This window comes from Prionailurus bengalensis, chromosome A1 (genome assembly GCF_016509475.1).
Source record: "Prionailurus bengalensis isolate Pbe53 chromosome A1, Fcat_Pben_1.1_paternal_pri, whole genome shotgun sequence".
NCBI lineage: Eukaryota > Metazoa > Chordata > Mammalia > Carnivora > Felidae > Prionailurus > Prionailurus bengalensis.
Genome location: NC_057343.1, coordinates 131,234,088 through 131,247,626, shown reverse-complemented (window position 1 = coordinate 131,247,626; position 13,539 = coordinate 131,234,088). Strand labels below are relative to the sequence as shown.

General features: G+C 37.1%; 1 pseudogene; it reads right to left on the bottom strand.

Moving 5' to 3' along the window:
• Positions 1-11,709: 11,709 nt before the first annotated feature.
• LOC122479722 lies at positions 11,710-12,334 on the bottom strand (annotated as a pseudogene).
• Between the last annotated feature and the right edge of the window lie 1,205 nt (positions 12,335-13,539).

The following is a 13,539-nucleotide window of genomic DNA, read 5'->3' as shown; positions in this document are numbered from 1 at the left end:
AACTGCTGTAAATGAAATATTGCCCTTAAATGTATATACACACAGTGCTTCCTGCAAACAGAATGGCAGACAGTCAACGACATGCCTCCTGACCTAGATTCTCTGTTGAAGAACATAGTGAAAATGATGAATGTATTTAAGTGCAGATACTGTGCCTTTTCTTCAATTTGACATGTCAAGAAACCCACTAATTGTACGATATATTTTCACAGTAAAATACTATTTCTGTCCAGGTCAAAGATGACAATTCACTGGGCACTTTATACATACCAGGCATTCTACTTGACTCATCTAATTCTCATTAATTCTCATTGTTTCATTTACTTCTCACCACAAGCCTTACATGGAAGGTATTGTTCCTATTTTTAGTAAGTCAACAAAGACTTCAAAAAGTTAAGTAATTGACACTTTGCTTTTTCAAATCTAGCTTGGAAGTTAAACGATTTCTTTTTTATTACACTCAGTAAATTAACTAAATGCAGTGTGCACTTTATTTTATGGTGAGTACATCACAAACCTCTTTAATAGTCATTATAGTCTTCTACTGTACCTGATATTATGTAAGTAAAAGTATGTAGAATACAAGGTGAGACTAAAACTTTTGCTTCATAGATGAATGAAAAATACATTACAGAGAGGGGGAGAGAGAGATTCTGCTATACATGGAAAAAAAAACATATTCTCAGACATACTTCAGAAAATTTTTAAATTGACGATGGAAATCCTGACCTCAATAAATATCAATAAAATTTCAGATAATCAGTGTCATGTATATAATCTCTATCACATCACAATTAATTTAGAGGGCAATAAAAATGCATAATAAACACTCACCTTTTGGAAATTTTAAAACACATTTCAAATAACTATTGAGCCAAATAGATTAGAATAATGAGATAATTAGATAAATGATATCAAAAAACCATAAAACACACTAATTTTGCAATAAAGTAAAAGAGGTACTTAGCTTTGCTTCTTATACTAGAAAAAAAAATAAATAACTTAAACATCCAAATTAAGGAATTATACAAGGAACAATTTAATAATCTATATGCAGTAGATTACAGTGGGCCACAGATTCTCTTATATTCCTCCCATGGAGGGAGGAGGAAGTGGATATGGGAGTTGGGGGGCAGGTATCTGTACCCCAGTCCTTTCAATCTGTGCTGGTTATAACTTCTTTGATCATTAGAATAATGTCAAAATGAATATGTGCAAGCTTCTTGTCTTGGAGCACTGAGACACCATTTAAGAAGTCCAACTACTGTGGGTACCTTGGTGGATCAGTAGGTAAGCATCTGACTTTTGGTTTCAGCTCAGGTCATGATCTCACAGTTCATGGGTTCAAGCTCTCTCTCTCTCTCTCTCTCTCTCTCACACACACACACACACACACACACACACACACACACTAAATAAAAATAAACTTTGAACAAAAAAGAAAGAAAGACGTCCAACAACCTTGCTGGAAATCCACATGGAGAGGCCCTCAAACTACAGGGAGAGGAAGAGACGCTTGGGTGCACTCAGCCTTCCAGCTGCCATTTGAACCTCTAGAAAATACCAGCCACCAAATGAATACCAAGTGACCACAGGTAACACATTATGGAGAAGAAAAATCCAGTCAAGCCCTTCCCAAATTCCTGACTCACATGCTCAGGCACAAATTGAATCTTAAGCCACTAAGATTTAGGGTGATTTGTTACACAGAAATAAGTAATTGTAACAGAAATTGGTTCCTAGAAGTAAAGTCCTGCCATGTCAAAAACCAAAAACATGTGGCAATGACGTTAGGAACTAGAAGCAGGTAGAATTTGGAACAGCTTTGAACACTCTATTAACAGAAGCTGAGAGGGTTCCCAGGCCATATCAGTGATGACAGAAAGAGTGGGGAAAGAGATTCTACATTTTGGAATATCTACCTCCCCAACTTTTTTATCTAATGTCTTTTATCCAGTCACAGTTTCCTGAGTGACATTTTTTCTGGTTTACTGTTCTCTTCCCTGGCCTGCAAAACTTACCACTTAGCTTTGTGTCACTACTCTCCTACTCAGAAAGGCTTGGCTTCTTTGCCTGCTGTTGGCCAATATTGGGTGAAAACTCAAAATGAGCCAAATAGCCTGTTAGTGGCAATATTTAATCCTCACTCATTCTATTTCCACAGAGACAGAAATGATTTGTGCTCTACTGACCAGGAGCAAACAGTCTGACTCTCTCCTGCCCTTCTTCATTCCTTCCCAAGGAGGAAAAGGTGACTTCATGGGTTGGTAAGTTGAAAGAAGGAGCTCAACTTAGTCCCTCTAGATTCTCTCTTTCATGCCTTTCTGCCTGGAAAGATTGTTGTGTGATAAGCATAGCTGGAAAAATTATACTGTTTAAGGGGAGGTTTGCTGAGGTTTTTCTCATTTAGTTGTCAGGTATGATTGGGGAAGCAGAAGATATTTATACCTTATTCCCCCAAATTTAAAACTTTACCTGTACCTTAGCTAGGGAAACCTGTTCACTTGTCTAAACCTATATCCACTCAATCACATTTCAGAAGACAAATTTTTAACCATGTAAACTTATGGTATCTTTGAACACTGTGAAAATATATGCATAATCTTGTATTCATTAGTATTTTTTCTATGAGAGGGTCAAAAGTTTGCTTTCATAAGATTTCCAAGAGGTCCATAACCTAATAATGGTTAACAACTATTGCTCTTGAAATAGCCTGCCGAGCATCTTTTTCCCATCTGCCCCCTGCCAGCACCCACACCCTCCAAGCACCTAATTCTTAATTAATTGCAGGAATAAGGAAATCTTATCATGTTTAGAGGATTCTTTGGCATTTGCTTTTAAGGATCATCATTTTGAAATATCAAGGTATCTCAAATTTATGAAAAACACAAGGAACAATTGGAAGAGGATTATCCTTATAAAAGCTAAATATGGAAATGATCAACTACAAGATAAAAGCCTTGGAAACAGATGTGTACCAAACTTCACACTTTTTCACAGTTGAGAGAGGTAATATGGCACACATATTTTCTATGACCCAATGCCCTCAACAAGGTCTGGAGCAGTATTCCACGATCAGATATACAGTATTCCTGCAGCAAAACATGAATATTCACTCTAAAGGGTAGAGACATAACATTACTGCCACCGCACATTAGCTAGGATTTTGCTATATGAGTTATGAATACTTGTTTTTATAGTGGTTTTGAGTGAACATATGGATAAAGGGATTGTAAATCTGTAACACCATCATCACCCTCGTTCAGTCTCCTCCCAGCCTAAACTAAATAATTCTACTTTCTTACATATTTCTTGGAAAATCTGTCTGTCATCATCTTTAATCATCTCCATAGCTGTCCTTTTTCAGCATAATCCGACAATCAAACCCAGAACACTGTACATTATTACGTAGTGGGGTCATGATGGAAGATTACTTTTGGCCTCCTAGGCCTTTAATGATACCCAAATAGCTTTATAGTCAACTTTCAGTCGCTTCAGGGATAATCCAATCTATTTATGCATCACTCTTCCTAGAACTTGATTATTAATCCCTGATCTAAACTCTAGTCTCCAAACATCCACAGAAGTCATCTTGTTCTTACAGCTTGGAAACAGGCCCAGTGATGCTTTTATCCTACAACAAAATGAGCTGTCCAAAAACAGAACAGGCTGTCTTTGAGCATAATGAGTTCCCTTTTATCAGAGGTGTTCCGGGCAGAAGCTAGACAATATAGTGAGCGTGCTTATAATAATGAATAATACTGAACAATAAACATAAAACAATAAAAGAAGTTCATTTAATTGTTGTGTAATTGCACATTTCATCTTACAAACCCACTTATACAGAGTTCATAACTAAGCCTTATTCCACATGCTCAAAGTTATTAACCAGTACTTGGGCAAGTGAAAATCTATGATCTCAATTCTTTTGTTGCCTGCAGGAAGAATGAGCTTCCTATTTGTTTTTGTTTTTAATATGAAATTTATTGTCAAATTGGTTTCCATACAACAGCCAGTGCTCATCCCAACAGGTGCCCTCCTCAGTGCCCATCACCCACTTTCCCCTCCCTCCCAGGCATTTTCCTCAATTTTGAAATCATTTTAAAAGATAATTGAATTTTTAAGACAAAAATAATAATTTATTACCTATAACATATGCACCAGTCAAATGTATGGCAATAATAGCACAAATAATTATAATGCTATGAAACTATCAATCAATTACAGAAAAATATCTAGAAAATTCCTAAATATTTGGAAATTAAATAGCATACTTCTAATAACCCATGCTTCAAAGAAGTAGCCACAAGAGAAATTAGAAAATAAAAGCATAAAACATGAACATGAAAATATAGAATATCAAAGATACCAAAATGTGTGCAAAAATAGCTAACATGGTATTTAAAACATAATCTAGGAACACCTGGGTGGCTCAGTCTGTTAGGCCTTTTACTTTGGCTCAGGTTGTCATCTCACTGTTCATGAGTTCAAGCACCACACTGGACTCTCTGTTGTTAGTGCAGAGTCCTCTTGGGATCGTCTGTCTCCTTCTCTTTCTGCCCCTCCCCTGCTCACTCACTCCCTCTCACTCTCTCTCTCAAAAATAGCATAAAAAAAGAAGCCTAATCAATCCCTTAAAAAAAATCTATAGCTTTGAACACATATAAGGAAAGAAGAAAGAACTTACAGTATTAAAGATTTAACTTAAGAAATTAGAGAATGTAAAGAAACTTAAAGCCAAAGGAGGCAGAAATAAAGATATAATAAAATTAAGAGCAGGAACCAATAAAATATAATACAGAAAAATAGAGAAAAATCAATAAAACCAAAACTGTGATAAATAATCAAACAATCAAAAGAATAAAGATGAAAGAGAGCAATTATAAATATTAGTAAAGAAACACATCAGCACTAAATGCATACCTTATGCCTGACCCTGATAATGGATCTGGACCTGGTAAGCATTCTTCCTTTTCTTGCCTCCAACCAACAATGTTAAACCTTGTCATCAGAGGGCACTGGAGGGACACTGAAGGGCGAGGGATTTTCTCCTCAGGGTTTTGGTGAGGGTGCCACTACAGACCCTTACTCAGTACTTTTTCCTCACTGCTATTTCACACAATTTCTCTAATAATATGTTCCATAAGAACACAGCTTTCTCCAGAATTTGCTACCCTCCACCCCACCCATCCCAGTGCTTTCTCTAGCTCTCTATTCCAGCATTGTCCACAGTGGAGCTGGGAGCTGAGGGCAGTCTGGGTATGTGCTCAGCCCCAGCCCCTCTCCTTAGTCCAATGTCTATGCACCCACACAGGAGGCCGTATGAGGCTGGAGGTGTAATAAGTCCTAGTCGGACCTTCTCCTGGGCCACACTGGCTGGAGTTCTGCACATAAGTACATTGTGTTTTTGCACACAGCAGCCTCTCCAGCAGCCAGTACCACCCAGTGCCCAACAACTTCCCAGCTTCCCAGTACCAAGTAAGTTTTAAGACATTGGGCCTTTTAGTGGGTGGTCTCCCTTGACTTCCTAGAGGGAAGATTTCCAGCAAGTCTCACCACTGAGGCAGTGAGCAGGCTCCCTACCCAGTGAGCCAAGATGGTGCCATTTACAATGAGGTGTGGATCTTGGGATCTATGCGCTTTCTAGTAAGTGGTTGCCCTTTATTTCAGCTGTGCCTGCATTCTTTAGAATTTTCATTAAATCTCATTATGAGCTTCCTATTTGTACTTCTGGAGTTCTCGTGTCATAGGACCGCTCGTCCTCAAAAGGGGTATACAACTACAATCCATTTCAGTTCAAGACTCAGTATTTATTGCTACCTTGAATTATCTTCAATGAACTACTTGGAGCCTGTTGAGAAAAATGTACATGTATATATAAAAATGGAGAACACTAAGGATGACATAAGCATGTGTGAAATACTACTGTAAATGTCAGACATAAGAATACATAGGAAATTCAAAGAAAAGAAGCAAGGCAGTTTGAGAAGTCTAGAGTCTTGATATGGTCTGGGTCATCGTAGGGCAAAATGGAGAATTAGAGTAATTACATTTGTAATTAGGAGACTAAACTTCATTAGTAATTACAAATACTTCTCCTCCCTCAATACTAACCTATTTACTTAATCAATGTTAATAAGCTGATATTTCTGTGTATATACAACACACACACACACACACACACACACACGCATACTCCTTTTCCATCTTTCTACATACTCATTAAAATGTGGGCACTCAGGGGCACCTGGGTGGCTCAGTCAGGTAAGTGTCCACCTCTTGATTTTGGCTCAGGTCATGAACTCACAGATCGTGAGTTTGAGCCCCGCATCGAACTCTGCACCAGCAAAGTGGAGCCTGCTTGGGATTCCCTCTCTCTGCCCCCTCCCTGCTCATGCATGTGTGTGCTCTCTCTCTCAAAAAAAATAAATTAAGAAAATAAAATGTGGGTACTAAAACATAGGATTTTTTTTACAAAAACTGTATGCATTTGTTTTATTTTAATAATGTATAAATTCATTCACCAATGATTAACTAAGCATACTACGCGTTCCAGACAATGAGGATATAGCTGTGGATAAGACAGATACAAATTATGCCTTCATGGAGCTCTCATTTCACATGTATCATGATTATCACTCAAGGTCAAAACATACTTATTTACGTCATTGGTTTTGAGGGGAGAGGGTGTTGTGTTTGTTTCTCTCAATTTTTTATTGTGAAAAAATAAACATATGACATAAAATTTACCCTCCCAACCATTTCCTAGCATACAGTATAACAGTGTCAACCACACGCACACAGTTGTTCAAGAGATCCCCAAAACTCTCCCATACTGCGTAACTTAAACTCTACATGAAACTTTATACCCACCCAACAACTCCCTACCTCTTTCTACCCCCAGTCCCTGGAAACCATCATTTATGTTTTGTGTCTTTATCTAACTCATTGTTTTTAATAGCTGTCTAGTTCTCTAGTATTTATGTGCTATTCTTATAAATACATATAAATGACAGATATTGTATGGTTATATAAAAAGACATTTATAGTAATATAGATAATCCTAACCCACAAAAAATGTTTTTATTATGCTTAGATATTTGCTCTGTCTGGAATATATTTTTAGAAATGACATGCAGTACTGGTTCAAATTTCTTTTCTTCTGGGTGGATGGATCACTGTGTTAGCATGGCCTATTAAATAAGTCTCTGTCTAGTGAATTGAAAAAAACAACACTGTCTTACATTAAGTTATCAAATATTCTTTAACCTGTTTCTAAACTCTCTATTCTTCTCCAGCAATCTGTATGTCCAATTCTGTATCAAAAAATACTAGTTTATTACGGTAGCTTGACAATGTATTTTAACACCTGGTAAAGCAAATCCGCATTGGTCACTCTGTTTATAAAATATTCATGGGTATTCTTAGTTATTATCCCATTTGAAATTTAAGACAATTTTATCCAGTTCTAAAATTAAACCATTTTGAGTGTTATTAGAATTACACTAAAGTAATATGTAAATTTGGAAACACTGATATTTCCATATTCTAGCTTCCTGTTAAAATATATATTGTATTGTTTCATTTGATTACATCATGTTTCATGTCCTTGCATAATATTTTCTCATAGAACCTTTAACTTATTTATTAATTTACCCCTAAACATGTTTAATCCCCTATAACAAATACGAATTTTTTGTAGTTTTAGAGGAAAGCAATAGATTAGTGTATATTTCTCTATCCAACCACCTTCCTTGTTCTCTTATAAATTACAGTCATTTAGTAAAGTGTCAACAGTTTCTTAGTTATTATGAATTACTTCTTTCAGCAATTATAACACATGTCATTTTGGAGACTTATTGAGTTTATTGTGATTCCAAAACAAGGTTAAATCATACTGATGGTAGAAAACATCTTTTTTCTGGATTTTAGTAGAAATGGCTTTATTATTGTACCTTTCATATGTTATTTATTCTTGGTACATAGAAAAAAAGTTTTATCATATTTATTTATTTTTCTTATTATTATTTAAGTTTCTCTTTATTATTTTTTAGAGAGACAATTATTATTTAGAGATTTATTATTTTTTAGAGGGGCTGAGGCGGGGGCTCAGCACAGAGCCCTATGCAGGACTCGATACCATGACCCTGGGATCATGACCTGAGGTGAAATCAAGAGTTGGAGGCTCATCCAACTAAGCCACCCAAGTGCTGACCGTAAGTTTCACTTTAGATCAAAATCTTTGCTACAGCTTATTAAACCTTCTTTTCTTTAAATGGATGGGATACTCCATGTAAACTTTATATAAGCATAAAAGGTTTTTTTCTAATTTACAGACATAATGCATTATGTTGATAGCCAAATGTATTCCTGAAATAATCTATGTATTGTTCTTTTAACACCCTGTTGAATTTGATTTACTATTCAAGATTTGTATCTGTATATGTATGTGAGATTAGTTCAGAGTTTTATTTTATACTACCTTTATTAAGATTTGGTACTGAAATTATGTTTGCTTTATAAAATTAAGTTGATTTTCACCACTTCTATGTTTTGCAATAGTTTTGTTATTAGAGGCCATAAATAACTCATGTTTTAAAACCATAGGAGCATAATGTCTAATGACACATTTACATAACCTTTCCTATGTTGATGAATCAAGACTCATAGATCTAAGAAGATACTTTAAAATAAATATCCTGGAGGGCTCAGTTCATTAAGGCCAGCTCTTGATTTCAGCTCAGGTCATGATCTCACAGTTAGTGAGATTGAGCCACATATGAGCTCTGCACTAACAGTACAGAGAGTGCTTTGGATTCTCTCTCTCCTTCTCTCTCTGCCCCTCCCCTACTCCCTTTCCCACTCTTTCTCTCTCTTAAAATAAGTGAATATTTTAAAAATAAAATAAATCAAATGCAGAATATGAGTGCCATGAAAATAAACTAAAATGTCAATATTTTATTATAGTCAGTGTGTAAAAAGACAAACTTCCCACAAAACGTCTAATAACTCCTGAAATCCAATTTTATGAATCATACAGTTTGTGGTAAGTAGCCTCTAAAATGGTGCTTATAGAATTTGCTCTCCTTGAGGGAGCAGAAGTGAGCAGCTCACTTCTAATGAACAGAATACAGAAAGGTAATGAGAAACTCCTTCTAAGAGTAGGTTACAAAGAGACAGGCTGGCATCTGGCACAACTTCTCTCTCTCTCTCTCTCTCTCTCTCTCTCTCTCTCTCTCTCTCTCTCTCCTCCCTCTCCCACACTGTGGGAAAGGCAAGCTGCCACGTTGTGAACTGCCCTATGGAGAAACTCAAAGAATGAGGAACTGCTGTCTTTGGCCAACAGCCAGCAAGGACTTGAGGCCTGTTAATGGTCATGTTAGGAGGATGCAACAAGCTTTCAGTGGTCCTTAAAACATTTCTCTGGTAAATAGAGTATTTATGTTCTGATTTCCCATGCCAAAATGATAAAGTTATACATTTTACAGAGGGAGATTTTTTATTAAATTTCAATGAATATGTGGCTTCACTAATTCTACTTTATTTTATTATGGATACTTAACACCCATCAGTTTTGTCACCATTTTTTTGAGCGTAATCTCTTACAAAAATAATTCCTTTTCTCAGCAGCTGAAAAGCCAAAGGTGAAAGCAAGTTTTGCTATCCCTCTACAGTAGAACGATGATGGTGAAATGCCAACACCAGGGCTTCCTGTCTAGTTACAATAACCTGAGAAACACTGAGGCAAAAAAGCAGCATTCAGGAGGAAAATCCTTTTTCTGCCCTTTCCCTGTTGACTTCTCAGCACCACAGATGCTGGCACACACACACACACACACACACACACACACACACACACACAGAGTTCTAACAACCCAGTATGCTGGAGAATTTGGCGTGCCTCGAAAAAGTTAAATGCATCTGACTAATGAGAATGTTACTTTTATATTTGTTTGCCCAAAACAGAGATAGTAGAACCACATTTGCACCATTTTTTTTCTTTAATGAGAAGGAGAATTTTAATGAGATTCGGTTTCACTTCTTGATGTCAGCCAGTGTGTGATCTCTTATCGTAGCCTTGGTCTGATTCCAGTTGGCAAGAGAGCAATGAAAGGCAGAAAAAGAGTAGCCCATCTCAGTAAAGGAAACAGGATGCTTTAAGAAAGTGAAGTCTATAGAGAATGATAGTAGAAGGAATTTGATCACCCACCCTACCTTATTATTTAATCTAGTACTTTCTCCTAAACTATCCTGAAATATTGACAATTTAAAAGTTGAATGTTTGACACTCAAATGTTAAAAACACAACCTAATTTCTAAAAGATGATCACATTTTCAGATTAATGAGGCAATTTATAGTTCCCCAATTTTTCTCAAGAAAATTAAAAACAAAATAACAGTTTTACATTTTACATTTAATTGGCCTAAAATTATACCAGCCTCTGCTGTTACCCTATAATATGACTAGAAATCCATCTCCAATCTCTAGAAAATCTGTCATTAATCCACATATATTATATAGGTGCAGACAGGAGCAAATCAAGGGAAAGAAGCAAGTGTGAAGGAAGCACAATCTTTTTCCCTAAGCATATCAAAAATCTTTAGTGGCACTGTGGAATGACTATGAGTGTCTGCTGTGAGATTTCACGGAGGATGTGCAGTATGATAGAAAGAAAATCACTAATTTTGCTTTGCCATGCTATTCTGCAAAGGATAAGAGCAAGAAATAGGAAAAAAATGGATATTTAACTTTTGCCCCAGAGCATGTCTACCTTTCATATCATCAGTTTAACTGATTCTATCTCATAGCTGAATTCCCTGGCTTATAGAAATAGCCAAAATTTAAAGACTTGGTTGAATTGGATGCTACGTGATCTTATCCAAATGACTTTTCTTAAATTTGTCTCAGGGCTTAAAGGACAGTTGCTTAGTAAGCAATATATGAATGCAAAAGTCTGGAACTTAAATCTAGTCTCATAGAACAAGTTTCTCCCAAATGAGGGGGCACTTTTCTTTATCAGGCACATTGACAAAATACAGCCCTGTTAATTCAGCAAACAAAGATGTTGCACCTCCTAGGAGAGAAATATAAAAACTGCAGAGGATGAGAATTTCCATGTGGATATAAACCTGAGCAGACAGCCTTCATACTGGCTGGCTGGCCAGCCTTCCCCCACTATGGTATTGCTAGCCATGGCCACTTTGCCTGTTACCCAAGTAATGAAGATTTAAGAAGCAAATAAATTCAAGCAAGCAAACAATTAGTCAGTTAATAAATATGCTCTAAACCCTTGAAGAGCTCAGCACTGTGCTGGATACCCAGGCAGACATAGACAAAGAACAAAATCTCAAGAAACTTGCAATTACCCAATAGAAAAAGACATGCTCTTGACCAAGAAAGATAAATTATGAGTTACTAAGGAGAAATAAAAAAAAACCTTCAGACTATGGTGTGACTTTATAACTTTGGACAAATCAGTAAACTCTGGGTCTCTATCTCCTCAAATAGAAATCAAGGAGGGTGAACTAAATTATTTCTCTTAAAGATGTAATGAGTCCGTGAATTAAGTTATAAATTATATGTCCCTGAATGGGAACAGGGTTACATAATATTTAAGTATTCAAACTCTAGTTAAGACCATCTTGGCTCAAATCCTGACCCTATCACTTATGGTGAGAAGTTGAATAAGGAACTTAATGTTGTTAACCCTAAATTTCCTCAGCCTCTCCTGTTGCTACTCCTTGTTTGGATGCAAAGGTTTCTCATACTATAAAGATTATTAGTATCACTGCTATTAGTGAAATCAAAGAGCTTACTGAGGAGACTGCGTTTCAAGTTGTGTATGCATCTGGGTAATCAGAGCAATGTCGACGTATTCCGGATAATCCGAGGAAATGTTGAGGGAAACATGTTATGTTGAAGCCTACAAATATAACTGTGAAGTGAATTTTTTGCTCTGGTATTATCAAGAGTATATCCTGAGAATAAGGGAAAACAGTGAACAAAACCTCCTATGACAGCAAACACTGCCCCTATTGATAATACATAATGGAAGTGTGCTGCTACATAGTACGTGTAATGAAGAACAATATCTAATGAAGAGTTGGCTAGTACAATGCCTGTTAGGCCCCCTGCAGTAAATAAAGCCCAAGGCTCATAATACATTGGGGATCATTTAATATTTCCTCCATGAAGGGTGGCAAGTCAGCTGAATACTTTTACCCCAGTAGGGATGGCAATAATTATAATGGCTGATGTAAAGTATGCTTGTGTGACGTCTGTTCCCACAGTGAACATATGATGGGTTCATACAATGAAATCTAGGAAACCAATGGATATTATTGTCCCAGATTATTCCCATATAACCAAAGGGTTCTTTTTTTGCCTGAATATTGTCACCTATTGGTAACAATATGTGAAATTATTCCACAACTTGGTAGAATTAGAATATAGATTTCTGGGTGTCCAAAGAATCAGAGTAAGTGTTGACATAAGATGGGATCTCCTCCCCCAGCAGGATCGAAGAAAGTAGTATTTAGGTTTTTGTCTGTCAGTAACACAGTAATTCCAACTGCTAATACTGGTAGTGATAGGAGTAACAGGACGGCAGTAATTAGGCCAGATCAGACAAACGGGGGTGTCTGGTATTGAGATATTGCAGGGGGTTTTACGTTAATGATTGTAGTAATGAAGTTAGTAGCACCTAAAATTAAAGAAACACCTGCAAGCTGCAAGGAAAAAATGGTGAGGTCCACAGATGCTTCTGCATGGGCTAGGTTGACAGCTAGAGGAGGACGTACGGTTCATCTGGTTCCTGCACAGGCCTCTGCTATTGATGATGCAAGTAAGAGTAGGAAGGATGGGGGAAGAAGTCAGAAGCTTGTATTATTTATTCGAGGGAACGCTGTACGAGATGCTCCAATTATTAATGGCACCAATCAGTTCCCAAAGCCCCCGATGATGATTGGTATTACCATAAAGAAGATTATTACTAATGCATGAACAGTGACAATTACATTAAAGATCTGATCATCTCCTAGTAGAGCGCAGGGTTGGCTGAGTTCAGCTCGAATTAAAAGGCTAAGGATGGTTCCTGGGGCGTCTGGGTGGCTCAGTTGGTTAAGCGACCGACTTTGGCTCAGGTCAGGATCTCACGGTTGGTGAGTTCGAGCCCCGCGTTGGGCTCTGTGCTGACAGCTCAGAGCCTGAAGCCTGCTTCGGACTCAGTGTCTCCCGATCTCTCTGCCCCTCCCCTGCTCACGCTCTGTGTCTCTCTGTCTATCAATGATAAATAAAAACGTTTAAAAAAAAAAAAAAGAAGGCTAAGGGTGGTTCCTACTACGCCAGCTCAGGCACCAAATAGGAGGTAGAGAGTGCCAATATCTTTGTGGTTAGTGGAAAATAGTCAGCGGTTTATGAACATAGGTAAAATAGCTGAGTAAAGCATTAGACTGTAATTTCCTATTGCTGTGAAACAAACCATCCAAAATCCAATGGCTTAAAACAATAACCATGCATTACTCTTGGAGTCTATGGAA